Source organism: Ambystoma mexicanum, chromosome 3q, assembly GCF_040938575.1.
Source record: "Ambystoma mexicanum isolate Mex_15411 chromosome 3q, UKY_AmexF1_1, whole genome shotgun sequence".
Taxonomy (NCBI): domain Eukaryota; kingdom Metazoa; phylum Chordata; class Amphibia; order Caudata; family Ambystomatidae; genus Ambystoma; species Ambystoma mexicanum.
Genome location: NC_090926.1, coordinates 672,937,169 through 672,964,953, shown reverse-complemented (window position 1 = coordinate 672,964,953; position 27,785 = coordinate 672,937,169). Strand labels below are relative to the sequence as shown.

At 45.5% G+C, this 27,785-nt stretch overlaps 1 protein-coding gene and 1 long non-coding RNA gene across 2 annotated transcripts in view; one reads left to right on the top strand and one right to left on the bottom strand.

Moving 5' to 3' along the window:
• Positions 1–27,785, top strand: part of LOC138582868 (cytochrome P450 2C23-like) — a 294,173-nt gene that overhangs the window by 97,540 nt on the left and 168,848 nt on the right. The gene's annotated exons all lie outside the window — the stretch shown is intronic.
• On the bottom strand, positions 80–25,201 carry LOC138582869 (uncharacterized). Its single transcript, XR_011305094.1, has 3 exons — positions 25,048–25,201; positions 1,090–1,243; positions 80–168 (listed from the first exon to the last, which is right to left on the bottom strand). It is a non-coding gene; the product is annotated as an uncharacterized lncRNA (long non-coding RNA).

Sequence of the window (27,785 nt, the reverse complement as noted above, 5' to 3'; positions counted from 1 at the left end):
ACTGCAGCTGCCTGCACACTGCGTGCAACAAGGAATGCTACCTCATACCAGGTGACCCAAGCCAAACCAACGTACTTTTTAGAAATCTTTAATCAGGACTTATCCATCGACAGGCTGCTTTCTCAGCCCGAGCTAAAAATGAATGCCCCATAATCCATACTGCGTCATCTGTTGATAAAAAAAAAAAAAAGCATAGTGTCATAAGGGGCCAAAAGGCAGATATCAGCAAGTCAATCCTTTCTATGCTGATCCCGCCCTCTGCTCAGTTCCCAAAGGGAGGTCAGGCTTGCCCTGCGTCTCACATAGAGTTAGTGCGGTTTGAATTCCATCTCCATATTCTCTTAATTGCTGGTGCAGGCACCGCTTGCATAAAGGCAGTGGTGCCGTCGCCCATAAGAAAGCTGTGGGAGGACCACCCCTTACCATGTATTGCCACAGCTCCCAGTGTGGTAGACATAATTTTTCTAAATTGATAGTTGGTCAGGGGCACTCCACTAGCATGCATGAGATGAGGGCCTGGCTGCTGGGGCCTGATTGCCAAGAAGGACCTCAGGAGCAAGACTGGACAGCTGTTACTGCAGGGGGCCACATACATAACAACCCACTTTCCTTTTCCCTCTTGATCAGTCTTACATTGCCTCAACTTGATCTTCAACCCTCACTGTCGCCCCTTGACACAAATTCAACATCTTCCAGGGTGAGGGCCTTCCCTGACTGGTCTTGCCTGCCAGCTGACACTAATTCACTGACCCAAAAACCCCCCAAAAATGCCAGTGCAAATGCTGCCCTAAATATTGCTACCTCAAACGCATCCATGCATACCCGGCAGGGCGTGCAATCATTTTTGCAATAAATCAGTTTGGGTCCCTCTAACCGGCCCCATCCCTTTAATGCCATGCATACCACAAAACCTTTGGTGGGGGTCACCATTTCCCATTAATTTGCAGTAAAAGGCTATGGCTGCCTGGTGCCCCACTGCCCAGCTCCTGCTCTTTACTTCCCTGAGTGCCCACACTACATATGCGAGCCCCTGCTCTTCCAGTGCACAGTCTGTTTTCTGTAATGCTTTCAACACACTTAAAAGCGTACTGTGGCCCTGCTGGTATCTGGACCCAAATCCTGGTGTGAGCGATCGCTTCCCCAAGTCCCAGAGCGCCTTGTCCATGACACCAGCTGCCACCACTCGCTCTTGGACTGCGCCCCTCCTTCTTGGCAGTAGGATGTGCTCCCAGAACTTGCGCCACTGAAATTGAGAAAGAGCATCAGCGGCAACATTAACAACACACTGCACATGCCGAGCCCTAAACTCGATATTCCTGTGTAAGCAGATCTCTACCATTCTCCTCAAGAGACTTAGAACAGCCGGGCATGATGCAGATTGTACATTTATGGCTCCAACCACTACTTTGTTGTCAGACCAGAAACACACCCTTTTGTTTTACAATGCCTTAGGCCACAACATGAGTGCTATGAAAATAAGAAAAAGCTCTGGCAGCATGATATTCTTTGTGTTCCCCCCTCTTGCGCCACTGGGTCAGCCATTTTTGTGCACACATCTCCTGGACCATGTAGTAATCTCAGCATTTCGTCTAAAGCATTGCTTATTTTTTCCCTTTCCCCCACATTACCAGTAGGCAGTGTACTTACCTCCCCACTGCCTAAATGCTCCCTAGTTTGTGGAATCCCAAAACCAACCATAACGTCTAACTGTCCAACTACCGGCCGGACCACCTGCTGCACTTCAACAGAGTGCCCCGCGGGATTACCTGCCACCTCTACCAACATCGGTTCTCGTGGCATGACAACCACCAATTTACCCCTTGGTTTATGCACTGCATGTTTCTTTGGTGGTGGTGCTTCAGGACTAACCACCCCCTGTGACAACATAGCTTCTTGTGACACGATAGATACAACCTTACCCCTCGGTACGCGCGCAGCCCTTTTAATTTTTGATTCTTCTGGCAGGCATCTCACTTGCCCGTCGAGTATCCAGTGCTGGGGGCGCGCACACCTGGGCCTGCACAACCTGCTGTTGAGTGGGCACCTCCTGCTCGTCCTCCAGCATCCTTTTTGGCCCAGCCTTTCCCTTTCTTGTGCATTTTCTCCTGGAAAAGTGCAAACATTTTGGCCTCTTCCTCAAACTCGTCACCGCTGGGACTGTTCAAACTAACATCAATGCTGGCAAACATGTCGGGAAACCCTACTTGTGACATTGTTCTGTGTCCTAAAATGATGAGAACAAATTGTATTGGTAAACTGCGGGTGACATCGAAAGGGGTGTCAAGAAGATTCCCTCCCTAGACCTAGTAATATAAGGCGACTGTACTTAAAAAATGTCTCAGTGCAATTGCAACTCCCACTTAGTCCACAGACCTTGCCTAGGTCTTGCGCTTACCCACAGTCTTTTTTTTATTACTCTCTTCTAAGCAGGGCAACCTTACCAGTAATTTTCCGCTCCTGACTTTTACCTTGACCGACCCACGAATCCTCTCTGGGTATCCTTCGACCTGTTTTTGTACAGAAATTAACTCGTTATTAACATAAAGCGGCTACCAAGGCACCTTGACTTCCCCCTGGAACTTTCACCTTCATCTTCCCAGCATGGACCGGTCTTTTGTAAGGTAATTAAATCCAAGTGGTTACAGAGTAACCACTCATGTGTAAAAGCTACCTATTCGCTCAACAAATTCCACCGAGCAGTTGCTGGGGATCAGGATCGAACCCGTGTTGTGCTGCGTCGCCTTGCTTCCAAGCAATGACCATCAGCCAAGGCACTTGCTACTGTCCCAATCACGACACGTAACATCAAACATTACCAGGCTGAAAACATAAAACACCTGCAAGAGCAGCTTTTAAATCCTTTAAAAACTGAACAGCAACGTAGCTTAAAGCAATGATTCATGGGGAATCAAGTGAAAAAATACATATCCAACATTGCATATAGCGACTTCATGAGCTACATGTAATCCTGTAACACACTAACTATTCCCCAAACAGTCCCTGCTATGTGCTTTTCTGAAATGCAGCACATGTTTCTGCGGGTAATGGAACAACAACGGGGGTTTCTGCTGAAACAAGCTTTTTTTCTATCGGATTTGGCAGCTCTGTGTGGAAGAGTTTTGCGCACAGCATTGGAAGTGGGGAGCAGGGAGGTGGGAAGGGGTCGGAGTGGAAACTCTGGCTAGCGGAAACCTCTAACTCAGGCACCCACAAGCACACGTACCTCCTCATGCAGGGCTAGCGGAAGTCATGGGCCATGGCTTCGCTCCTCTGGGAGCCTTGCTTACCCAACTCACCCCCAAAACCGTGCAAAAACAGATACTGAGCAACATTTGCGGCCGGAAAGGTGCATGTAAACCGTGGCCAACAACCTATATTATCACAAATGCGGCACGACGGCAGCGAGACGTGAATGCCAGCAATGTACAGAAAACCTGCTAATGTATTGCGGCCCTGTTAAAAATATTGCGGCGCTGGTAAATTAGCGAAAACACTGCGACCAGCAACTCAGATCCAGGCAAATGTGGCACAGCGGCTGCAAAAAGTGCATGCAAACAATGACAGGTACCTTTTCATGCACTGCAGTAAATCTTAAACATATTGCGGTGTGGTGGCAGAGCATGGAGCATGTGTAAAATTAAGCGAACCGAGAGACTCTGCCCCTGTTGCGCCCGAAGCAAAACACCGAAAAAGTTACCCTCATACCAACCCCACCGGTACGGCGACCGAAGTGAACACAAAGAGAAACCAACAATTGAAATAACCGCACCCACGGCATGGCGCCTGAACACGGAACGCAAAGAGAAACCAACAATAGTAATACACAACCCAGCCGCACAAAATGCGAGTAACTAACCCTGAGGCACAGCAACCGCACAGGAAACGCAAAGGAAAAAGCTAAATATTGAAATATCCCCTACCTTGGCACGGCGACCGCAAAGGGACACATGCAGAGAAATGCAAATAACGAAAAATGCGGCACAGCGACTGCACAGAGAAAGGAAAAGGCAAAATATTGAAACATCCCCCACCCGTGGCACGGCAACCACGCAGGGACACCCAATCGTTTGCATGCAACCTTGCCCATACCCCGGTGAGCCGCAGCCCGCAGAAACATTCCCCAGGCCAGGGAACACTGGAGGACTCGCCATGTATTTTGAGTTGCGCTGTCCAAAAAGTTTACCTCGACACTCCACTACTCTTCCCGCAAAACAAACTACATACACAATCTACGAGATGACTACAGGCGAGGGTGGGGGACCTGCAACAAGAGAATGAGCCCAGCAGCCACCTTGCCTTATAACTACTTTCCGGAGCCCTTCCCCTCCGAGGGAGGATGCGAGGTGTAGGTACCCCCCTGGGGGGAAGAGTTCCAGAAGGGTGTCCCACTATGCAGGATTTCCCTCTAGTGCCCCCTGCTGGGCAGGCCCTGAGCAGTGTTAATTTAGTGGTAAATATTCCTTGTGGGCCCGTTCTTAATTTGGAACATTAAAGAGGTCTTGTGAATCCCATAACCATATCGTAAATGGTACAGACTTCGACTGTCAGCAAATGACCTACTATTATATATCTAAATTGCAAATGTGCCTGCAGTCTGAAAGCACTTGGGGATTTCCAAAAGAAAGATGCCAGTCAATTATACTCCATGTACACTTTCATACCTTTAGATTTTGCTTTAATCCTTTTTGCAGGTGATCCCAATCTCAATCCCTGACTGCTTCCAAATGAATGTTATTGTGGCAATAAGACCCGAGGCGGCGGGCCAATACCACCCCAGGTAATGCCCGGGGCCGTAGTTATAGTTATAGTAGTATATAGTTATAACGAAGCCCCGGGCATTACCGTGGGCGGTATTGGCCCGCTGCCGAGGGTCTTATTGCCATTAGTACCCCGGCCCGTTAGACCGGGGTACTAATTGCTTTTTTTTTCTGTTCCGAAACGTTTCGTAACAGAAAAAAAAAACGACCAAGAAAATGGCCGCCGCCATGGAAAGGGACGCGCTGGGAACACAAGTGTTCCCAGCGCGTCCGCTCCCGAAAAAGGATAAAAAAAAAGGTAAGTGGGGTTGGGAGGGCAGGAGAGGAAAAAAAAAACGTACCTGCATCCCCGGCGGGGGACGAGGGAAGCCCCCAGCCATGTGGAGGCGCAGAGCGGGGATGGCCCCGCTCCGAGTCTCCACATGGCTGGAGGCTTCCCTCGTCCCCCGTTGGGGATGCAGGAACAAGAAGGTAAGATGGGGGGGGGGGGGGCAGTGGGAGGGAAGGGAATAAAAAAAAAAAGACTTACCCGAGTCCCCGGCGGGGGGCGAAGGCAGCCTCTCAGCCGCGGGAAGGCTCGGAGCGGGGATGGCCCTGTTTTGAGCCTCCTCATTGGCTGAGGGGCTGCCATGCCCCTCGCCGGGAACAGAGTAGCCGGCACGCACGGCGTAACTGGGACTACCGTGTGGTATGGCTCGCAAATGAGCCAATCACCATACAGTATTCCCTTTGTGCCGCGCGTGCCGGGTACTAATGCAGAATATTGAACATAAATTATGCACTATGTCTCGAAAGATGGATGATTCTGTACATAGTTCATTTTGGAGCTGTTTCATCAGAATTTGATCCTCTGTTTAAAAAAAATGCTTCGTATGAAAACCTGTTCCTGCTATCTCCGTCCTGAATCGGCAGGCACAGAAAGGCAGTGCATTATCACTCAGCACCCGACTTCATCTTCCTTTTAAGTTTCAGTATATTAATTTGTAAGCATTTTTTATCTTCGTTTTCTGTTTGTACAAGTGACTCCTTCTGTGCGACTCATGTTGTCACTTGTAACATGGCTGAGGGAACACATGACTACTAACCCCAGAATATGTTTATTTTAAACCAAAGAATATTACATGGAAGTTTGTTCAGAGCAGGGGTGTTGCTAAGGGGGGGCTAAGGGGGCTATAGCCCCTGATCATTTGGTTGTAGCCCCGGATAGAATCTCAGGAGCTACAGCCAAAAGACTAGCTAGCCCCCAGTCCCAACAGTTCCGACATGAGCTTAGACCCAGGTCTTTTCCAGACCTAGCAACTCCCCTGGTTCAGAGTGGCTGTAATATAAAGATTCTTGGGAGACATCCTTGAAATCAGGATTGTAAACAGAGGACAGGAAAAAAAGGCATTCAGAAACGTCCAGAGGGGGAGATCTCCCATTTAGGTTGCACAAGTGTCAGTCATGATCACCTCTTCTGGAGACCACAAGGCCTCTGCGCTTCTCTGTATTTAGAGTTTCCTCCCTTTGTTAAGCTTCCAAAAGGTTCTTCCTTTCACTGGGGGTCTCCTCTTTTTTCCTTCTTCTGGGGCCGAGGGATTCTGCTCATTTACTCGGGGAAATGGGGCCCTGCTCACTAATCCAAACCCAGGGCTATAGTGCCCTGCTCACTCTCCCAGGTATACAGTGCCCTGCTCACTCTCTTTTTCTTTGGCCGGTTCACTGTAACGCATTCCTCTGCTGGATTCCAGGGGCTCCCCTCTTCTGTTACACATCTCCTCTTCTGAAGTCACATTCTGCCTTACTACCTCGCACTCTACTAATCACTTGGGTCACAGGTGTCTCATTTGGTCTCAAGGGGCTCTCCTCCTCCCTCACTGGATACCCCTCTTCTGTGGAATCAGGGGCTCACCTCTTTCTCACAAGATCAACACTCTCCTAGGATTTAAAGTGGCTCTTCTCCCCCTCACAGGAGCACACCCCTCTTCTGGGGTTCAGGGAAATCCTCTCTCTTATTGGAGCAGACCCCTCCTTTGAGGTTCAAGGGGGCCCTGCACCTCACTGGATCACTTGCCTCTTAAAGGGGTTGGTGTGTTCCTATCCCCCTCACTGGAGCAGACCCCCCTTTTGGTGTTCAGAGAGCTACTCCACCCCTCACTAGAGCAGACTTCTCCTTTGGGTTTCTGAGTGCTCCTCCCTCTCACTGGTGCAAACCCCTGTTCTAGGGTTCAGAGGGCTCTTCTCTCCATCACTGGAGCACATCCCTCTTCTGAGCTCAAGGGGCTCTCCTGCTCGGGTGCTCTCCCGCTTCATCAGCAAACTCCTCTCCTCAGCGCTCATCCCAAAAGCCACTGGGCCTCATTACAACTCTGGTGGTAGCCGTGCCGGCAAAACCGTCGCGGCTGCCACCAGAGTTGCATTTTTACCGGCACCCGTGAATGGGCAACAACTGGGTCATGGTGAGTTTGGTGGACCAGATAATTGCCCATTTGCGGGTGCCGGCAATAAGGGACTCCCCATCCCCATTCAACCCCATAGGGCTGAATGGTAATGGGACGTTGGATGCATCGGCACCATTCACAATGGTGCCGGTACATCTGACGTGCTGTGCTCGCGGGTGCTGTAGTATGGCGGTCCAGGAACTACGGTACCAGCATGCTTACAGGTACCGTAGTTCCCAGACCGCCATGCTTTTAATGAGGCCCACTGTCTTTGTGGGCTTTAAACGTGAAGCTAAGAAACAATGTTCTCCAATTAGCTGAGACACATTTTTGAATTGATCGATTAATTGGCTTCCTATTCCAAGTCAGAGGAAGGAAGTCTTTAAAAGGCTTGCTTTTAAAAGGAGCTGTTGCTTTTTCTGCCACTCTGCTCCTGTCTCCTACCTCCTGGATGCCCCTGCACACAGGTTGGTTTTATCGGTTTCTGATGGTTGAAAGGCTATCTCAAGAACACCTGGGCAAGATCATTTTCCCTTTTGGAAAGGGGAAGGAGATGTGTATCTTCTGAAATGCTGCAGCTGCCGGGGACAGAGAACACCATTCTCCTTCACAGGCACTGCTGCTAAGGAATGTGGGGGGTTGCATAAATTAGGTTTTTCCCTTAAGGGAGCCACACTTGTTGATTAAGGGGTCTCTCTGGATATGGCAGTGTTTCTCCATATCGTATGCTTCACTGAAACCCTCAAAGGCACTCCGAAACCCGCTACAGCTTTTGAATCTCTGAATCTGATGCATCTTGGCAGATGCAGTCCCGAAAACCCGGTCTCTTACTTGCTCTCTCAGGGGCTACTGGCAACATTCATGGCAAATTCTGTCAATCCTACCCTCAGACAAACCGGGTTTCATCTTTTTATTTATCTTTACCAATTTTGTTCCCAACTTCTCCGCCTCAAACATCTGACTATTATCTTGATTTGCTTTTCAGCACCATTGCCACTTGTTCGGTTTCCTTCCTTTTTCTAGGCATTTGTAATCCTTCTTTATTTAGTCCATCTCTTTTATACACATTTGCTTGCAGTGAACTTCTCTCAGCCAATATTGTGTCTTTGGTCTCCTGTCTCACCTCTTCTCCCATTGATCCATCTCTTACTTCACACTTATTTATAGGTCCTGTGTGTTGGCCTCTGCAATCTTGTACGTTTTGGACTTTCTGTACTGTATTCCCCCCTTTACTGCACCCCTCCTTTTTAACCTCCAGCTTCCTTCTAGTATGGCAGAGCAGTGCTTGAAGACATTGGATCTTTTATGATCTTTTCACAATGTATAACTCTTCATTATTTGTTACTGCTTCCTTCCTCTCTCTCTTTTTTTTTTTACCAGCTGTGTGAGAAGGCCATCTACAAAGGTGAAATAGCCTGACCTTTTATGATTTTCAATCATAAAATGATGTGAGGGATTTAGTTTCTTAAAGTGAGATGTGCTCATTGGACCCCATGTTTCATAATGCCCCATGCCAAAATGCAGAATGCTCATATATACTTTGCTGTGACAGCTCCTGACATTCCCACAATCTGCCCAGAAGTTGCAGCTGGGCAGGTCTAAAGTCACATGTGCATTCATGAACACAGCTGCTAGAACCACAAGTTCCAACTGGAAGAGGTGGCTTTTTAACAGCATGCACCTCTTAATTCTACACCCCAGACATCTTGTGGAAGTTGGTAAAACTAGAAAAAAGCCAAGTATAGTTTTGAGATGGTGGCTGCTGAGATACACAATTATACAACCACAGTTATTGCCAGCTTGGTAAAGAGCAGCTCATGCATGACCTGGTCTTGTGTGTAGGAATCTGTCTGGGATGGTTCTACCCATTACAACCATGCTGGGTCCACCCCAGGAAGCCCTCTCTTTGATCCCTTTGTGAAGGGTCATCACTGTACCCCAGGGGACAGAACCACTCCCTGGGAGATCTCTCCAGAACCAGTGCTCGATTGACAGTTCTGTCATTGCCACCTCAGACCAAGGTGCTCATTACTGTAGACCTTTTGATGCAGGAAGACAAAGAAAGGGGGCAGAGTTAGAATGTACCATGATAGAGCCTTAGTCCAGAGGGGACTCACCAAACCTCTTGCCCCGCAACTCTGGGAATGACTTCAGCTGGTACAGGACACCTGTTACAGGATTGGACCCAGCAGGATTGGTCCCTTAACAACAGGCATGTAGCGAACCATTGCATTGTCACATTTTGTCACATTTTGCCTACATAGCGGACACCCCTAAGCTGATTGATTTGGGTATTTCTTAAAGAAACATTCTCTCGAACCTGATTGGGAGTACAATCTACTACAATGTTCTCTGCCAGGAAACTGAATATCAGGAGCTCCAAGGAAGAGGAACGCTCTAACCAACCTAGGGGCCTATTTGGTTTGACAAGCTGGCTGGAGAAGTGAAAGCGAACCCCAATTTACAGGGGCGCCCCTTAAATACAGGGGACCCATAATCACCATAAACCAGAGTAAAATGCACCCCTCTAGGGAATTAAAAGCCATGAGTCTGTCTTGCAGTTGATGACAAGACTTTAATCTTTACAGATCATGAGGATTGGGGAAATGACAGAGGGCACTGCCATTTCAGACAGCATTCTGTCATCGTCCTTCACTGACTCCCAGGTCCTGAATTCTGATGCTGTGCCTGGTGCTTAAATACTCTTGACTTGGTCACTGGATACCAGCCCAGCTCCTCCAAACTTGTCTTTCTTGCCATACTAGGGATGCTGCAATGTCTCCTGTGTTGCATGGCCAGGTTCCCTACTTTACATAATGCTATACTATGCAGAAATACATTCACTTCATTTTTCATCATTCTGCTATAATATGAACATTTATGTATAAACACACATTCCCGCCATAATCTCAACATTAACTCCATACAATTGTATTTGATGTGGTCCAATAACTTCTACAAAAAACACTTGTTTTTCTAATCCTCTGTCGTGCTGAATCCTTTTTTTAGTCTACATTGGCATATGATCGACAGGACCAGTTGGTCAGTCAGCCACTTCGTTCTCTATTCAAGCCTATATGTAGTCTATATTTAGCACAGCTTGACTTTACCATGTGCTATGAGAAAAGCTAACTTAAAATGTAACAGTTTTACAAATACATATATATCCATCTACATAGTTGTTTATACTTGGATTTAAATCCTAACAATCTTTATTTAGTGACTGCCCCGCCTGTGTGTGATTATACTTGCATGAAACAAGCTTTCTCAGTGCTATAGTGCTTAGAGAAGCCCCCCCCTCATTTGTAAAGTGCTTGGAATAGTTTGGAAATGTAGGAAAGCAATTGGCTCCTTCCCAACAGAAGGCCATCTGAAACTGAGACATTGGTATCCAGGATCCTGCTCACTGGAGATGACAGAACCATGCAAATGCTCTCTACAAACCTTCATGGTTGCGAACAGAAGAAAGGACTCAGCTTGCCTCCCTAGACTGGGTCGCCCAGCAACCAAACAACCAATCAAGCAACCCCTGGCTCTCTCTGCATCTCCGGACTGTATCAATGCAGATTTGGGTGACCTCAACACCATCGATGCTGCTGCAAGGAAACCTCTGGGGTCATCTTCGGCCTCAATGCTTAACCGTCTCTGCAACTTTGAGTTTGCTTGGCGCCAACACTAAATTGCTGTTGTCTCCAAATCTGCGACTCCCTGAATCGAATCTTAGAGCAGCCCTCAACGCTGCCTGCCTGGTAACCAGTCTACTGAAGCTCCAAACCGTTGCCACTGAAATATCACGACACAATGTCAGGGTAGTCAAGCATATTTGCCACCAAAGGCATGTCTTTACTTCTCAGCACCTGATGCTGCTGAGTCGTCTAGCACCACCTGCCATTTACCAGTGTATTTGACCCGCAAGCCATAACCACTGATGGCTAGGATTGCGTTGTTCGAATCCGTTGCTACCGCTCCCTGGTTTTACCCAAGCACAGCACCAAAAGCTCCCAGACAACCGGTTTGATGCCAAAAAGACTGGCTCTATGCAATTGGGCCCTGAAAGACAATAACAACGTGAGTTAAAGTGGCCCTGGCCTGCCTTAAAGGGCTAATGTCACTTTTATGCCCCCCTTCTGCAACTTTTTGAAAGACATATCAGATCAAATTGACATTTTGTTGTTGACCTCTTTGGCCGAACACCCTTGTCTTCAAACCCGAAATATCCAAAGTCTGCTTTATCAATGTTTTCCCTTACAAAGTTGGGCCAGTAGTGATTTTATTAGATATGTGCATTTTTGTGACTTTAAGAAAATATCCTTATTCTATAGAACCTTCGTCAGACATTCTTTTATTTTGGTACCACGGTAGCATTGTTTGGATTGCTTCTGTGATACCTCACACTCCTCCTGAAGAGTATAGCCTGTCCTCAGCCTGCCCTACCCTAAATGGTGAAAGAGGAATACCTGTCAGGTTTTGCCTATTTCACCTTTTATGATTGGGATCATTGCCGCTTTAGTTGTGTGGGGTTGAGTGAGCGCTTTAGCCACTACTCATCCATGTACTCCTGCAGAGCAGAAGTCTTTACAACACATTGACCATGTACGCTGCCTCGAGGGTGAGATAGTTTAAAACGTTTTATTTGTATGGGAGATGGTCTCTGTGCCTAGTACTTGTGCCCATTCTCTCAACAACAAAAGAATATATGGCTGCCACCATGTGACATAACCGGGCAGGTGAAAGAGACCTCCACGACAGCAGGTAAGTTGGGTGGGGGCAGGTGGGAGTTCAGTGTGGTACACCAAGAGAGAAAATGGCAAACCTGTGGGAGGAGCTCGTTGGCTGGGAGAATGTGGGCAGTCATTCACAGATTTCGTCAATGTTGCATGCCATCTCAAGTGCAAACCCCCAGATTGAATTTCATACCTTAACTCATCATTGTAAACATTGTCAGTATTAAACAAAAAATGTTCTATTGCTCCCACCTACCCATGTCATTTTTGCCATATTTCTCTTCTTCTTTGTCTATGTCCGAGCTCCTTGAGCAAGGTTATAATTAAATGTGTCACTAATTGCATTCTAACACTGTTCTTTCCATTTACAATCTGGGATTTGGGCTTCTCAATTGCTGAATATGCCTTTATTTTTATTGCTAATTTGTTAACCTAAATTAGTACACGACAAGGGGTGTGTCGCAGCCTCCCATCAATGAGGAGGCTCCGAACAGGGTCTTTACCATGCCGAGAAAGACCCCGCTCCGAGTTTCCTCCAAGCAGGAGGCCACTATCTTCCCACGCTGAGAATGAAGGTAAGTACGCTCCTGCATCCCCTGCCGTTCCCCATCACAACCCTATTCCATATATCCTCTTCCCCTCCCTAGCCCCAACCCCACTTACCTGCGATGCTGGTGCCAGAACCAGTAATGTTTCTAGCGCATTGCTGCTGCACAAATAGACGCCATAGATAGGGCGAAGGGACTACATGCATTCCCTTCTGCCCGATCCATGGCGGCCATGTTTTTTGCATTTTTTTCCAAGTTGAGAAACGTCTTACACACCGTTTCCCAACTCATGAAAAATAAACAATTCGTACCTTCTCTCGGGCTTGTAACTGATGCCCCGTGGCATTACCCGACCAGTAATGCGCCCCCTCCAGTTCTATTGCTTAAATACTCTAAATTGCCTTCTTTTATTGCTCTTCTCAATGCATCACAAGTGTTTGATAAGGGAGCCCACCTCATTCTCTCCTTCACTTTTTGTGTTCAGTATTAATTTTAATTTTTATCGGTTAACTTGCACATAATAATTCTCCTTGCTTGATCAATCACTTTTGACTTTTTCGTTTTCAATATGGCACTTCACTGGGTTCTGGCATAGTACCTCTCCTATTTTCTATGCATAGCCCTTAGATATTGCTCTTCTCAACTGCATTATACTGTTTTATAAAGTTTCTGTAATTTAACACTATATTTTGCCTTGCCCATTTTTATTTATTTATTGAAATAATGTATTTATTTATAAAGCTCGCCAAGCCCGAGGACTCATGGGAACTGGTTACAATCCTACAGTGGTCAAGTAGTTGGTAAACATTGATTTGAAGCATGGTTTACATATAAGGTAAGTAAGGAGGCTGTAATATAGTTCATGACAGATTAGACTTCTTGATTAAATAGCCATGTTTTGAGGCCTTTGCGGACGGCCCAGAAGGATGGTTCTGATCTTAGTAATTCAATAAGGCATTCCACTGTTTAGCCTCTATGATCAGGAAGCTACTGTCCTCTGCTTTTTCCAGTTTGAACCTAGGGATCGTGAGGAAGTGTGTGTAGGTGGTCGCAGTGGGTCTGTTAGACTACAATTTAGCTAATTTCTTCGACTAGTATTTAGGTGTGGTATTTGACGGGCCTTTCTGTGTTAGCGTGAGTGTTTTGAATAGAATACGTTCGCTGACGGGCAGCCAGTGGGCATTTCGTCTAGCCGATGATATGCGGTCCTTTTTCTGACTGTTCAGGGCTGCTCTTAATACATTGTTTTGTAAGAACTGGAGTTTTTGGATGTTGCGATTGGTAGAACCTGGGAAGAGGGCGTTGCAATAGTCTAATTTGGAGAGGATGAGACCTCTAGCAATAGTGATGCAGCTGTCAGTAGAAAGGAATGGTCTGCAGGCGTTAATCAGTTTCGGTGTATATGCAGCGGCAGAGGCGACTGAATTAACTTGTTGTGTTAGTGATAGCGCAGAGTCCTGCTAAATGCTTAATGTTTTTACATATTTTGAATCTGGAATGATGTTTCCTTCAATGATGAATGAATTGTAATCATCAAGTTTTTTTTTAAGCAAGTTTGCATCCCAATCGGCAGCAGCTCGGTTTTCTTGTCATTTTGGCCGAGAGCATGTAGAGCCATCCAGGCCTGGATAGTTTGGTATATTTTGCTCAATGCATTAGTGTCAGTCTCGTAAGTTTGAGGTATGAGGATCTGGATATCATCCGCACAATTAGCATAAGAAATACCCAGAGTGTCAAGAAGGTCAAAGGGAGGCTTTGTCAAGATTTTGGAAAGTATCAGGTGAACGCCAGAGCCTTGGGAAACACTGCAGATGACTAATACCCCAAAATAAATCCACAGGTCTATTTGCTGCTGTGGGATATATTGACCCACTTTTGCTCTGCTATGCGGCATCACTCTGTTATGATGGTGCCAGAAACAGCAAAATGGCCGCAAAACCCTGGTGCATGCCAAACCCCTGAAAATCGCGCTTTTCAACGCACAAAAAGATGGCTACCCAATCTGCCACGCATGCTGTCAGTGGTGTAACAGAGCTCTCACTACTGAAATGTGTCACTGGGCTCCACAACAATTGAAAGTGGAGTGCAGAAGGAAAAAGCAGTGTTTTGCTAAATGAAACTCCAAATCTTGCTTTAAATCACTTTTTCTTTGCGGCTGAAACTTCAGAATGGCGATACTGAACACCTTCAAATATTCAAAATTTGCTCTGGGTGCTACAATTCACTTAGTTTAATGAATCACTGTGAATTTACAATGTCCTGAAAGGCTAAGAGCATGAAGAGATTTCCACAGCAAAAGTGGCCCGTCTGTGGATCCGTCAAAAAAAATCTCTGTGCAGCAGAGGGCTGCTGTGATGACAGCTGTCAGGGGCCTGCCTGATTAAACTTTAACATGTATAAACTGAAAGTCAAATGTTTGCAATCTAAGAAGCCTATTACTGATAGTAACCCATATTGTAATTGTTTTGATCCCATGGGTTTAAAATCTTGAATGAGAATTCTAGCTGTTATTTGATACAACAAGTTTGTTTTGTGCTAAGAAGAATTTAACAATTTAAACCTGGCTGAAGCTGCCAAACAGGAATAGCAGGTTTCTCTCACAGAGGAAGGTCTTTCCCCCAGCAGGAAATCACAGAAAGGCATTAATTACAGGGTAGGAAAGAACCTGGTCTACAGGGGAGAAAGGAACAAGCTGCAGCTCAAGGAAATACGAAGTGTGAAGACCGTCGTAAATGGCCTCTGCAAGGAACAAACATGGGGGATGGCTCTTGGGATTCCAGGGAGAGACGAAGGGGTGGAGCCTAGCGACCATTTGTTGCTTAACATGGACAAAGAACACATTTTAAAAATATGGATAACTTGTTATCCAAAATTGTGAAAAATATAAAAATAATAGGGTTGTTAATTTAATTTCTGGCTGCACGGGTAGAGAGGCGCCAGAAATGTGTGACATGTTCTGGACAGCAATGGCAAGAAATGTGATTTTACGCAAAATGTATTTCCGCTAGAATGGTGAAACTTTATACACTCATTCCCATGTTAAAGATGCACATTTGTAGAAATTTGCTTAAAAATTGGACATTATGTTCATAGTGAAAAGGGCAGAATTCTGTGAAAAGCGGAGACAAGATCCCACAGCTATGTGGTTTTTAGGAATAGCTGCAATGTTAAATCTGCAATCTGTATATGTGATTTTTATAGAGGTTGCACATGTGTAAATATTTATTGTTCCAAAAGTAGACTTTGTGTTCCAGGGGCTAGGGTTGGATTCTCAGCCTCATAAAATTGCACCATAAAGATGACACTCTGTTTCTCTCCTCCTATCAAGGCAGAGAGTAGACACTGACCCAATCACCTTTCAAAGGGGCAAGTTAGGCAAAACTGGCCCACACACCCCCTTTATGAAGTCATTTCATAGCATAAATAGAGACAGCTCACCACACAGAGGGACAGACAGATTCACTTACTCTCCTGATGCTGGCGGAGCACCCTGCTGCAGAAATCTACATCTTCCTTGCTCCAGACTCCAGAAACTTGGCAAAGCAAAAGGCATATTGCATAGCTGAACCATTCTCAGCTAGGCCTCAAATTCTAGAACAGAACCCCACAAGCCTAGGGGGAAGCATCATAATACAGCCGGGCTGTGTTACTGCTTGCCTGCGAAATTGAAACATTCTCAGAACCAAGAAAGGCAGATCTGATCCAGTCCTGTGCCGTGCTGTGACACGAGCGCCTTGCTGACCCTGTCCAGTCCGATGTGCCCAGCTGTCTTTCCTAACCAGATCCAATTCCCTGACCATAATTGGCGGTCTCATTTAAAAAACTATCCAGTGAGTATAAATAAGAAGAATTGTGTCACTTGAAGACGTACTTTGCATAGCCTTATCCCTATTTTAGACCCATCCTATCTTGCATTTAGACCTGTATTGTTAGGTGTATCTTTGCATTGTCTGAAACCTCTCTCCAAACCATCCTATCTTTCCTCCAGAATTAATATTGTTAAAACAATCTTTGCGCTGATCCTTTTTTCTCATCTGAATAAGGTGAGTTTCCTTAGCAGGCAGTCACCCTGATCAAGTGACTGTGTTCCTGTGTGGTATTCGTTTTGTTCATAGTCATCCTCTAGTGTAAGAAACCCATTTGTCATTTTTAAAAGTGCATTCTGGTTTTCCATTCTTGCGCCATCTCGAAAAATGACTTTCACTAAAACGTCTGTAGCTCCCTCCATTTTTGTGATAGAAACAAAATTTCAACTCCTGCTTATCGCGAATATTGCGCAATGAAAGGTTTGCCAGGAATTTTCGTTTTGAAAAATGTTTACACATGTAAAACAGCTTTTAATTGCTTCCGACTTAAATTTTAAGATTTCAAATGTTTTCCTTGGATTAAATCGTTGCTTGTGTTTGTGTGCAACTATCCAAAGTGGCTCCCATAAGAATTTATACCAATTTCAGCAATTTTGACCAGATTTGGTGTTTTTGCCCAGTCCATTCTAAAGATAACTTTAAAAGCCATTTGACAGTCAATTCCGGTTTCTCTTGTGTTTGAAAGGGGGAAAGTGGGATTGATATTCTGCCATTCCTGAATACCTGCTCTCTCCTCCTAGCTCTTTACATTGCCTATTAGGGGTTGAGGGGTGTTGCAGGGGGAACCTCTAACCACAGTGCTATCTAATCTGAACAAACACAAAATTATTATTTCCTGCACTGAATTGTTTTGCTCACTAACTCCTTGTGTATTAAAGATATTTTTCAGTGTTACATCACCCCATTGGTGATTGTTGTGTATCTATTAAAACATATTGTGATTACATTTTAAATACCTAAATAAATATTTACCTTTGCAAACCAGCCTGATTCCTGGTTCAGTGTGATTGGGGGGGTGGGGGTGGGGGGGTGTAGGGCGTTTCCAGGAGAAGGGTGTGATATGAGTGGTATATCGTTCAGAATAATTAACTTTTAGACAAATTAAATAAGGATTTCAGTTGTGCACTACATGCTAGGCGTTAACTTGGGTGTGTGTCGGATTGAAATCACTTACATTGCAGAATGTATTTGTTTTTTAAGCACAATGCTTTTTGCCAACAAAATATCATCCTTATACATTTTTAAGATGGATTTAGTTTTAATGTGGTCTTCAATAGCTCTGGTCATGAGCCACTTTTTACAGTTTTCGGGTATAGGCTCTGACAAAGTTTAGTTTATGATTAAACCACTGGTTCCTCTTCCTATGTGTCATTTTAGTTTTTCGTACTGGGCAATGGTGTCAGTTAGCTTGCAGTTGTCTCATCAGATTTGTATAAGCATCAACACCAGCCGTGGCATCATATATAGATGATATATGAAATGTTAGCTGTCAGAAATACGATCCAAATATTTTTTCCGACGGCGAAGTTCTGAGATAGAGGTTACTTTAATTCTAGCAGTAATCAGCTCCTTTATCCATGCAAAAAGAACCATGAAATGGTCTGGCCAACTTACAGGTTCATTATCCAAACCATGCAAATTGAGCCCTCTAAACAATACAGGGTCTGTGCAATGTCAACTTTTATGAGTGGGGAGAACGGAGAGAATGCAGAGGTTATCGGAGTCCAAAATGTCATTCAAATGTTTACAGTCACTATCATCTGATTCATTACACCATACATTTAAATCTCCTAGTATAATAAGCTTTGAGTGATTAATCGCTACACCCCTAGGTCGGTATCCATAGTGTCTAAAAAAGCGGTAGCAGATCAAGGGGGTCTGTAGCACCAAATTAATTTACAAAAGTCATTAGACCTAAACTGACAAGTTCCCGCCAATAACTGAGAGGCACTTTCCCAATTTAAGGTACAAATATTTTGAATTTCTATGGTGTTTCTATATACAATTGTGACTCTGCCTCCATTTTGTTGTTCCCTGTTGAGCTACTTTATCTGGTAATTATCTTGTACCAGAGAATGAAGGTGCGTCAGACAGGATGATGTAAACCAGGACTCGGTAATCAGAAAAATGTCAATGTCGTGAGCTTGAATATAATAATTTATTGCAACAGCATTCTTGATTGCTGACCTAACAGTAATTAAAGCCAGTGTATTTGTCATGGCTACACGGTCAGTAACTGGCGTATGTCCCTCCAGCAGGATATATGTGCCTCTAATTTTGTTCAATGTACGAAGAAAGAAGGTGCCTTGATTGGTGTCCCTACGAGAGAGCAAAATGTCGCTAGAACAGGGATAGCTCCTTTTGCTTCCTAAGAAGGACTGCATCCGGGTACAGAGCGAGTCAATTGTCTGATTACCAAAAATGGAACATAGACCCTGGCTGTATGCCTGCCCTGCTACGGACCCTAATCGGCCACCAGCTTTTCCCACTACTATGCTTCCCGATTGGTCAGAGTACAGAAGGGAAGGACATGTAAGAGACCTTATCAGGCATCCCCACAGACCCCAAGAAGGGGTGGGGGAGGGAGACCTAATTTCGCAGAGAAGCATGGTTAACTGTGCCAGTAGTCCCGTGTCAGTCTGACTAGTGTGGCTCGGATTCTAGTCCGATGATGGCACTTACACATGGGTGTAATTTTAGGGGGGATAAGGGTGTTTTTCCCCCCAACTTTTGTGGTGCACCATTTTGTCCCCCTCATTTGGTGGGGGCCACTTTACTTTAGATGCCACGTCCCCACCAACATTTCACTGCACTTACAGGCATCCGACTTTTCAGGAAGTGAGTCTGCCCTACACCCATACACACGGGAGGGGCAATCGACATTCCCAGGTCATTAAGTGGGCCCTCAGTCCCGTAGCACTGGGCTAACATTTTGTCAAGAGCCTATGAGTGCAGCAAGGACACTGCGTGTGCCGCAGGGAGCAGTATGCCAGCACCTGACTCCTTAAGGATAACTCTTCCTCCTGCTCTTCTCCTTGGGGTGGCTCCAAAAGACCAGTAGCCAGCAATTTCCATCTGTAGAGATGAGATACGCCATTTTTCTATATTTGTGTACATGACTCTAGTTTGCAGTCACTTTACTGGTAGGGGGTATCATAAGCAGAATAAGTAGAAAGGCCAGTGTCCATTATGTTCTCTGAATCACTATCATAGATACGTCATATATAACACATTTGCGGTTGTTCTTATGTTCCCAAAATGTTCTTTAATTTCATGCAAAGCACCAATTAGTTTACATTTGTGCTTTTTGTCCTACAGTCCTTCCTCAAGGGTGCTCTCCTGGGTGATTTCAGGGCTGGCGGCTGAAGATGTCAGGCATACATGAACACCTTAAGGTCTGTCTTTGGCCAGAAAAAAACGCGTTTAAATTGGCACAGACTTCAACTTGAGAAGACTGGTGCCTCGCTAGGGAATACATGCATACTATCAGCCCCTCCTTTCAGGGGGTTAATAGCTATGGATTATCACGAGACAGGCAAAAAGGCAGAGGAGCAGAAGCCTAAATGAGCCAAAAGAGCTATTAAGAACACTGGGCCTGGCCCATTTACTTACAGAATGAAGGTGATTTACTCCCCGTTTGAATTGCTTACATCCAGACCCAGAAAGAGATGTATTTACAGATAGCAGTTTATTTGGAAACTGAACCAGAAGGAGTAGTTTATAGTATGCAGACTGGATGCAAGCAAGACCGCCTGACAACATGCTAGGTGGTCAAGGTACATGGTTGCAGGCACTCATGATTTATTGTTTGGAACGGTGGACCTTGCCTAAGTCACCTGCCCCTCCCCAGGCCACACCCAGCATAATTTGGCCATACCCCCATTACAGACCCCCTACCCACTCGATTTTGTATTCCACTTAAAGCACTGTCCATGCCATATCGCTTGGTCCCAATCTCAACGTCAAGGGCTAAAATGGGGTGGAACAATTTCTCACAGTCCAGTGGTGGGGTTGGAATGGGACTGCAAGCCTAAAACAAACACTCCTGGGATCTCTGAGCTAGCACCATTAATCAGTAACATAAACGTTGGCATGCCAGTGTTATTTTTAAGCAGTCTAGTGAGAGTTAATGGCTTAATTGCAGACTTAATGCGCTACTGGTGAAAAACAAAATGTCTCAAATGAGTACGCATTCGGCCACTTGATTAATATCTGTTCCTTGCACTGAAGTCCTTTCATAAATAAGCATAGACAAAACGAACATTTTTGGGTTTTGTATATGCATCAGATGGGCATTCCCCAGGGTGGCTCCATGTGTTAATATCCTCACAGAAATATCGCCATACAAAAATATCGCCATATTTTTGCAGCAATATTAAGGCATGTAACCTGCGGGGGACACCCCTGCAAAAACTGCATTATTTTGAAAGGAACGGGGGACACCCCTGCATCCTCTGCTACCAAAACCCCCCAAATTATCCCCCCAAAAATATTGCCTCTGGCCGTTCACGACGACCATATATATGGTGATATTTTTGGTGAGGATATTATGTAGTGATAATCCCAGGGTGTCATATGCCCAGGTAATCACATCATTGTCCAGCTCTTGCCATCTTATAGCCACGTAGTGCCATTATGCCAGTTCCTGGTTTCATTACTTTTCTAGATACCATTTTAAATTACAGTGGCACGAACCACAGACTGCACGTAAGTCCACTGGAGGAGAGGCACCTAGGAAGCAGTTGGCAACAAAAACCTGCAGAAAAAGTACACCCTCTACAGGCCGTGTAAAGAAACCTCACCGATATAGGCACATTTATATATTATTTATAGAACTTCTACGTATTTAGTATTTACAAATACATTACATACATTTCCACTAAAAAACACACGTAAAAAACATATGTAACATATACGCATATATCAGAATACGCTCCAATAACTCCAGAATCACCATTTTCTAAAACACTAACATTTGTAGATACTCCTAAAACTACAGCAGTCTACATTAGAGACTGGCACGAACTGCCAGGCTATTATGCAAGTCTATGCAAAAAGGACGAGCATACTCGTCTTTGCCACTTGAGGGGTTTCCTTCCTCTGTAAACAAATGCGTGGTGAATAATATTTAGGTGGGTCTATCGCACATCTTTGTTGTGGGTCTTCACACTGGCACACACACATTATCGGGAATTTTAACACATTAGTTTCCTGAGCTCATATTAAAGGCACCTTGCTTACAGCAGCACAGCTCAATTTTAACCAGCATTTGCACCGGCGCTAACATTTCACCAGTGCAATGGATTCCCCTTCTCCTTCTATTGCACACCTGCACCACTTATCCTCCTTTCAAACTTTGCCCTCTCCTCTTTGCACCCTGGTGCCTATACATGCATAATGCAAAGAACACCAGTAAATGCCAAAACTATTGGCATTGCCAATGCTTGTTTAACTATCGAGAGGGCTGAGACATTTCAAAATAGAAGTCGGTGTTCAACCACAGACTTCGCTATTAAAATCAATAATTTATACATGGTCAGATTGTTCTATCTCACTTTGCATTACCAGTGAAACTAGGGAGCTGCTAAAAGTGAATTTCCACATTGACGCACACAGTGTACAATCATGGGTAAATAGACTAAGCTTTGCCACAATCAGTGACTATTCATATATTGAATTTCACAAAGTTATTTTTCTCTGTTTACCCATGCCAATGTCTTGTGACACAGCTTCCTGTGATGCCCTTGAGATTGATGTCACTTTCTGTGATGCCAAGAAATATGCAAATTATCTAGCCAAGTACTTCTTTTGCCAGACTCGACCTCTCTCATCAGGGCCGGCCTTAAGGGCAGCAGCGCCCTGGGCGAATTAGCGCACCACCCACTCCCCCTGCGTGCCCCAGGTTAACCGGGGGCAGGGTAGAAGGGGGCGGGGCCAGGATGGGGCACTTTTTTTTGTTTCTTTTTTAACCTCCTCGCTTAATGATATGAATAGGGCGCGTTAGCACCCTATTGTCATTGAATGAGCGGGCCGCTGGTGGTGCATTCAATGACAATGAGGCGCCTGCCACGCCTTCTATCGCTATGCCAGCTCGTGGGGGGGGGCCCTTGACGGACTCCTCCTGGGCTGGCGTGGTGGGGGGCTAATGGCGTCTTTTTGTCATTGGAGGAGCCTGCGGCAGTGGGCAGATTAGACAACAAGGGGCCGCCTGCCGTGCCTTCTCCCGCGCCGCCAGCGTGGGGGAGTCCTTGGGAGACTCCCCCAAACTGGCGTGGTGGGGGCTAAGGGCACCCTGGGGGGGTGGCTCCCCCCGGGATGTCGCCCGGCTCGCCCCCCCCCAAGGCCAGCTCTGTCTCTCATATCTGGCTACAACCGGGTAGAGTCCAAACCAGTGGCGTATCCAAACTCTTTTGACTGGGGTGGTTAAGTGGGGCACTTACGTATGCGCAGGTGGCATGAAGTACGAACACACACACACACGTAATGACAATAGTTCAGGATAATGGGTTGGCCAATCAGATTCTAGGGGTAGCACGTACCACCCCAGGCCACTCCCTGGACATGCCACTAGTCTAAACTACTTTCGGAGTCCCAAATTGCGACAGTTCCTGACTAAAAGGCTGGGATAGTAATTTTATTTCTCGTATAGCCTTTCATGGTCTATTCTTGCATATTCTGACTTCTGCCCTGCCGCAAAGTTCGAACTTGCAGCTGGTCCCGTGACAGCCTGAGCTTAACTGGTCACCTTAATGACATTGACACCTACAAAATAAACCTCAAAGGCGCAGCGCTCATCTTTGTTTCTACTCAATGTAAGTGCTGGCAGTGGCAGCCAGTGACTCTGAAGGGGTGGCTGTAAACGCGTGTCCCTGAATTTGTGAGCGAGCCTAAATCCTTATACCAAAGCTTGGAGGGGGTTCTGCCACTGAAAACATTTTGGAAAAATGGGGTCCAAATTATCCACTATACTGCACAATTTTCCACAAAAAATCACGTAAAAAGCATTTGTAGGTAATAATGACGGTAAATTGTTCTGCCGTGTTTAATGGTGTACACAGTACACTATTTCAACAGAGGGAGCTTAATCACCTGATGATGATGATCAAATCAAAAACAAGAATAGCAAATTGTGTGATTGTTGCATATATTGACCAGGGTGCGAAAAAATGAAAATGCAATCCAGAATGTCAGCCAATCACACGTGATGGCGTGTGGCCCATTAGATGGGTAATATTAATGTTTCTGGGTATGTTGGCATGTGCATGGTTCAAGATTCCTAAAAATGCTGTGCTGGTCTGGCTGACCCTCGAGGCTTTTCATGGGTCTCAACCCCATAATCCAATGTGGGTGGGGCTTCGAAAGTGGAAGAGGTGTTCGTTTATCCATTTTGAAAGATTAAAACCCGAACTTGCACCTTGGAGGTTAAACACAGATCTCCTCCACAAGGAATCATGTCACTAGGCCTGTGTGCGTTTCTGAGCCGCAAAAGAGGCATTTACAATTGTTTCACTGTTCTCCTGCATTTGAAAACTTTGAACCACACCAGATCAAAGCATTATGTTAACGTATGCAGGCAGATGTTCCCAACTCTAGGCAAGGGGGTCCCCCAAATATTATTAGTTTGGGCAATTAGGTGGCAATGCTGTAACTATTGCATTGGAGTACAGGAAGGAGTGAGATGACATGTGAGGAGGGACACACATCTTGTGGGTGTTTAGTTATTTACCCACCCATTGACTGCCCATAGCTATGCTGATTCTTATGGCGATTCCCAACCACTACCTTCCCCTCTCCTCCCAGAACACATCCTCCTGGGATCTCTTTGAGCTAGCTCTATCAAGCAGTAAGATCAAGCTTTTGCCTGCCAGTGTAATGTCTATGCAGTCTGCAAAGAGTTCATTGCTTAATTGGAGCTGTACATGGCTAGTGGTGTGATAGAAATGTCTTAGCCAAGTTGGCTTTCAGCAACTTGATTTATATCTCATCCTTGCACTGAAGTCCTGCAAAAACGAGCACTGACATAAACAACACTTTTAGCTTGAGTTCTTGGACAGGCATTTTCCAGGTACTGCCATCAGATTGCCAAGCAATCCCTCCATTGTCCAGCTGTTGCAATGGAATGGTCAGGTAGTACCATTCTATCAGTGCCTAGCAAATTCCTATCCCATTACTGTACAAAAGCCCAAACTGTGGGATTTGCCAGTGCTTGTTTTGAAATGTCACCTGTCCCCATTTGCTGTTAGCCCTGATTGTCACTGAGCACCCAGCAGATATTTCCTTGCTTGTCATTTAGCTTGTGATTGGCAGTGCTAATTTTTCCCAGCCACCATTAAGTACATCTCTAAGTTAAGGTTGGCAATGAAGTCTTTCCATTGAACGGATGTAATCAGTTGGAAAGCAAACATGCTTTCCTACTTATAGCTCGAACAAGCACAGCCTCATTCCACAGCCCATCAATCTAGGACTCCAGCGAGACCCCCATGATTCATCTCTTCTCCATCATTATAATTCCCTGGTACTGCTAATGATATCCCTTTCCATGAGCATTTTCACATGCATTAACACCTGGCAGGGGGAGCCAGCCAATCAGGTGGCTAGGAAATGCATGCTTGAACCGCCGATGTAAGCCCGCATTCTAAGCCTACTGATGGCCGGCTCCCCCCACTGTCATGATCCCCGCCACTACCGTCCCCTTTTTAAAAATATTTCTAATCCCCCGCCCCCAAACGTACCTTATTGTGGCTGCGTCAGCACTCGCCGATGCACCCGCACCTTCCTCTGGAAAGGGAAGACGGGGCTCCGCCCCGGAGAGGAGGGGTTTGTGATGGAGGAACACAGAGTGAGGGAGACGGTTTAAGGAGTTGAAGGTGGAGGATGTGCGTTGCGGGGCTGCGAACAACAAAACAAATAAGAGTTAACCACTTGCTGTGTATTCACTGATTACTTCACTTAGCGACGAGAATGGGATTCAACTCTTAAACTTGATGGGAGACTGAAGACTGTATGTTATGCTAATCAGTGGAATCCGTCATGATAGTGATGGAATGTTTTTTGATAAGTGACAAAATTGCTTAAAACCTACCTCGAAATGGGAGTGGATCAAAACATTCCTGTTGGACTTGTCAGCCAAACAGTTGCCCATTTTACTTACGGGAGTAGGTCATAAAAATCAGTGTGTGTACAATGCAAAATACTTGAAGACTCTTGTTGGCTACAAATTGGCCTGCACATATATAGTCCCTAAAGAATAGGTAATACACACCTTTTGAGTTTTTAATGGAGCAACACATCAATGATGACAGGTATTGAAAGCTAATTCACAGATTTCCCAAGTAAATTGAATAACGGTTGCATAGCGTGTGTACGGATGTCTTTGCTTTTACTTCACAGCCTAAAAGCACAATTACGACTTCTGTGAATGTTCACCTTTAATTGGAAGGTTTCGTGGGGCACAGAAGCCCTTATGTGCCTGGACAGTTCCCAGAAAAGGCAGCGACTGTGTTGCGTGAACGTGCATGAAAAAGCGTAATCCGCCCAGAAAGGATCCAGGCCTCCATCATGGTGGCTTCCCCGGCGCAGATCTAATGCTGCTCGGGTGCCGGTCGGGGGAGCGGGCGGGCACTGCTGACATAAGTAAATACCTTATTCTGCTCTGCTGGCATTGCTTATAAGACCAGTCATGGCTGAACAATTTGAGTACTATTCTACTCTTACACAGACTGCCACAAAGTGAAGCAGGAGCGTTAGGGGGATATTGAGCAAACCACAGAGCTATGGATCCATATCCACCGAGGTGATCTGTGGGGACCAAACCTACCTCCACACCGCACGCGTGGTTTGACAAGCAGAACAGTCGGGTTCTACTCAGGTGCCCACACCACGTTTGTGGTCTGAGAAGCAGAACAGTCCGGTTCTCCTAAGGTGCCCACTGCATGCTCGTGGTCTGACCAGCAGAGCAGTCATGTTCTCCTCAGGTGTCCCCCACACTGGTGGTCTGATGAGGATATCACTAAGCATCTCCTCAACTGTTCGGGCTAAAGTTTCTGTTTGTCAGCTGACTCCGTTTCGCTGTGTCGAGTCACGGTGGTGACTGACTAGAAGTAACCCTGCTCCTCCACGTGCAGTCCACCGACGAGTCAGGCCCAGTAACGCAGCTATGTGTGACAGGACAGCCTCATTCTGCTCGGCATACATTCAAATTCGATTGGCTTAAAAAAACACAGACAATTGATTTTTTTGAATGTATACACGACTGAGGGCAGACCCTGGCCTTATTCAGTCTTGGAGACAACTTGTGCTATTTGTATTTATTTTCATTTATAAAAGGTCTTACACCAAAGCACTGGACAAACAATAAGTGGTACAGTAACACAAATAACTACAATCATGGTCGAAGGTCAGATCAGAGAGATAGGAGATGGTCTTTGAGGCAGATTTTGAAGAGTTAGGGAGGAGATAGAGCGAATTGAAAAGAGCAAAGTATTCCAAAATGTTTTGGCGCAAGCAGGGAAAAAGATTGAAAGCAAGAGGGTGCTCATGGAGGATGAGAAACTGAGAGAAGAAATGTATTCATTCATTTTATTTATTTCATTTATACAGCGCACAAACAGCCCAAAGGCAAATTGAGATTGAGACCGAAGAGAGTGAGCAGGGGAGTACAAAGAGACGAGAAGTCAGATAAGGAGGGCCAAGGTGGTACACACATTTAAAAACTATACAAAGCTAATGGAACAATATATGGCATTCAAAGTCGAGCCAGCATCGCAAGGGGATAGAGAGAAAATAAAACTAATAGACGAGTTCTATATTGAGTGGAAAAGGGCAAGTTTGTTAGAAGGCAGCACAAAGAGAATAGAAGAGCAATAGAATAAGTGGGAAAGACCAAAGCAGAAAGGAGAAGTTTAGTATCATGAGAGGTGAGAAAAGGTCGAATCCTTTTGTATATTGTACAGCGGATGCTAACATGATTGTGAGGTTGAGGAAATTTGGACAGCAAAGGAAAGAGAAAAGTCATACATGACACACAGATTTTTGGGTCGTAGATGAGGGAGAAATAGAAGGAGAGGGGAAAAGACAATAGAAGTAGGAAAGAGACGCAGTGGAAGCAGGTGAAGAAAGTGAGAAGACATCCAAGTCTGGATGGTGAGTAGACAAGTAGAAAGGTTAGAGTGAATTTCAGAGGAAAATGAAAGAAAGATCTGTGAGTCATCAGCATAAAGGTGGTAGGAGACTCCAAAGGAAGAGATAATAGCAGCAAGGGGGCTAGTGGATAAAGAAACAGAAGAGGGCCAAGAACGGAGCCTTGAGGAACACCACAGTGAGCGGGTGAGTAGAGTAGGATTGGTTGAGCCAGGAGACTAGGAGAACCAGTTCAGGACAAAGCCACAATTGTGAAGAGAGGAGAGGAGGATAGAGTGAACCACAGTGTCAAAATCTGCAGAAAGAACAAGAAGAGAGGAGTGCTTAGAAT